This window comes from Cynocephalus volans, chromosome 4, assembly GCF_027409185.1.
Source record: "Cynocephalus volans isolate mCynVol1 chromosome 4, mCynVol1.pri, whole genome shotgun sequence".
NCBI classification, from domain to species: domain Eukaryota; kingdom Metazoa; phylum Chordata; class Mammalia; order Dermoptera; family Cynocephalidae; genus Cynocephalus; species Cynocephalus volans.
This window is the reverse complement of record NC_084463.1, coordinates 146,587,257-146,590,740: the sequence shown is the minus strand read 5'-3', so window position 1 is coordinate 146,590,740 and position 3,484 is coordinate 146,587,257. Positions and strand designations below refer to the sequence as shown.

The window sequence follows — 3,484 nt, the reverse complement described above, 5'->3', positions numbered from 1 at the left end:
AACAGTCAACAATGTTTTTGCCTGAAGTTAAAGGGAAAAGTTACGTGACATAATATTGGTCATACAAGAAGGTGCCTTTTTCATCTAAGGAGACAAGAACAGGGTAAGATCCACAGAGGTCCTGATCTAGATATAATAAGCACACTGTTAGGACTAGAAGAGATATAAGGCAAAAATAGGACACCATTGAATGTTGGGTCACCACAAGTCAATATTTTTTGCCTTTAAAAAGCACTTTTATAATGTTTACTGTGTGTCTGACAGTGTTGTAAGGACTTAACAAATATTAATTCATTTAAGCAGTCCAACAAATTTATGAGAGAGGTACTACCATTACTATTTTTACAGATGAAGAAATGTGGAATAGACAGGTTAAATGACTTCTCAGGCCACATTCAAATGCAGAAAGTCTGACCTCAGTCTGCTCTTACCTCAGGACCATACTACCTCCTCTAAACAAATGTCTCACTTTAAGTATGTTCATATTCTGGTTGCCTGCTGTGTTGACCTCAGATTCAGAGTAAAATCACCCTTTGATCCTTCAGGGCTTGTCATGAGAAAATCAAACACACAAATGAATCATCCACAAGAACAAAGAGACATGGGGCCAAAGGAGATCAGAAAACCAGGAGAGATCAGTACAGAAATGAGCAAGGATGTTGGGAAGCATTCCTGCCACCCCAAATCCTACAGTGTCACTCAGCTCAGAATATGATTTGTCACAGCAGGGACAGGGAAATTATGTATAATTCCTTCTAAAGCTCAAAAAATTGATTAATAAGTGTTTCTATTATACTTACAAAGACTCCAGTAATAAAGAATATTCATAATAGCTAAAAGCTATTGAGCACTCAGTGGTAATAAGAGCTTTATGAGAATTATGTATTACGTATTTGATCCTGAAAACATCTCAATCATTACCCTTTAATTTAAACTTTAAAAAGTAGTGGTTTGACAAAGCTCACACTATCTGTGGCAAAACTAAGTTTGGAACTCGGGACTATCTTAATCTGAAACTATGCCGTTAACCATGATAGTACACTAAACCCTATCACCCATTCCACTAAAATGTGCATTCAAAAATGGTATGTAAAATCACCTTCACACAGAAAAACCCTGAAAACAAGGCCCTCAGCATGAATGACTGGTAAAAATTACAATAACAATCAATTTTAGTCCAAATAATGCAGCAGTAATACATGCTAGACCTTTCCTTTGGAGGCAGGGAGAAAACGGGACAGTCAGACCAGATGTGACAAAAGATTAGAAAGCAGAGAAAGAAAACTTGGAGAAACAATACAAATAACATTTCTATTTTCCCAGAATATTTTATTTTTGTTGTGAAATTGCAAAGGTATTGGCTTGCATTGCATGATTTATGAAGAATTGAGAGTTCATTATTCTTATAGTTTCTACTATGAAAGATACTTCCCAGGAAATGTCTTAATAAGGTGATCCATTAATGGGCTAAGAATGCAAGCATAATCCATACCACTATTGCTCACAGTTTCTGCATAGATCACCTACTTACAAACATATGGATAATTTTATAAAAATGCAAATACGCCAATCCAACAACAGTCCTGCTGAATTAGATTTCGAGAGCTGTGTCCCAGGAATCTGCATTTTAACAAGAACCTTAACTGATTCTGATGGTGCACCAATGTTTGACAATCAAATGAACAGTAAATAATTCTAAATGGGAATTTTTATAATGATAAACAATTTAGTGCCTAGGCCTTTCATCAAATGGTTTATATACCAACAACAACATACTTTGACATACACTGTTCACTTAGTCCAGAATCTTAGACATTATGTTTTCTTTTTTTCACCATTAAGTAATTTTGTTTCGTGATTATTTCTTTGTTGAAATCACCTATTGACCCAGAACTTCTTCATAGCATGTTTTACTTCTGCATTTCTAAGGCTGTAGATTAAAGGGTTTAACATAGGAGTAATCATGGTATAAAACACAGCCACGGCTTTATCAATGGAAAAGGTGGTCACTGGACACAGATACACAAATATGCAGGGCACAAAGAATAAGACAACTACTGTGATGTGAGATACACAGGTGGAGAGGGCTTTGCGCCTTCCCTCCAAGCTGTAGGATTTCAAAGAGTATAGGATGACCATCTAAGAGACCATCAGGAGGAAGAAGTTTAAAAGGCAGATGAACCCACTATTGGCAGCAACAAAGAGACCAAGGGTATGAGTGTCCATGCAGACAAGTTTCAACAGAGGGTTAAGGTCACACATGAAGAGGTCTACGTTATTGGGGCCACAGAAGGGCAGCCAGACTGTGGAGAGGATCTGAATGGTTGAATGGACAAAGCCTCCAGCCCAGGCCACTCCCACAAGGAGGCTACACATCTTTCAGTTCATGATGGTCACGTAGTGCAGGGGCTTACAAATGGCCACATAGTGGTCATAGGCCATCACCGTCAGAAGGATGATCTCAGCTGCACCAAAATGATGCTCAGCAAAGACTTGAGTCATGCATCCCCTGAAAGAGATGTTTTTTCTCACAGCAAGAGTGTCAGCTAGCATCTTAGGAGTCATGGATGAAGAACAGCAGCCATCGATAAAGGATAAGTTAGACAGAAAGAAGTACATGGGTGTTTCTAGGGCCATGCTGGTGCCAATGGTAATCACGACGAGCAGGTTGCCTGCCAGGGTGACCAGGTAGACAATTGAAAACAAAACAAATGAGAATTTCTGAAGCTCCACATTTTGTGTCAAGCCCAAGAGGATGAACTCAGTCACGTTATTCATCCTCACCATCAATTCCATTCAGGTGACAGGTTGACTACCCTGGAAAAAAAGTCATACTCATCCTCAATAATAAGACATTCACTTAATGAAAAAATATATCCATGGCTACATCTTTTTAGTTGTACAAGAAGCAAAAACAAGCACAAAGCCATGTCACCTGTCTTATTTTTTATATTCTACAGATGACATTGTATGTGAAGAGTACTCATTTCATCCTTTATAATTTCCTGATTTGTCTTTAATTTTCTACAGTAAAAAAGTTCTGTAACTTTTAAAATCAGAAAAGAAAAATGTCATACATCAAGTTTTAAGAGCCAATATGTGGCCGTTCACAGATACACAAAGATGCATGTACCTTACCCGAAAGTGGTGGACATACTTACCAAAGAAAAATCCAAATTGTTCCATTAAATCATACAAAAAGACTCAAGGACATAGAAAGATTCTTTCATAAGCCATCCCTTTTCCTATTTTGCCTGTCTGGAAGCTTCTCAACTTTCTCAGTATTAAAAACAATGCTGTACCTCCTTCCAATCTCAGAGGTTGTGGTAAATGTCCATTACAGCACTTGCCACATGCTCTCACAGTCGTCTCTCTGGGTCCAACATCATGGTCCATGACGGCAAAAATCTTGCCTTACTACAATTGTAGTCTCATTTATTTTTGTATCCGCAGTGCTGGCCAAAATGCAAACACTCATAAAGCG

General features: G+C 38.0%; 1 pseudogene; it reads right to left on the bottom strand.

Moving 5' to 3' along the window:
* Nucleotides 1-1,875: 1,875 nt before the first annotated feature.
* LOC134376447 (olfactory receptor 4C12-like) lies at nt 1,876-2,787 on the bottom strand (annotated as a pseudogene).
* Between the last annotated feature and the right edge of the window lie 697 nt (nt 2,788-3,484).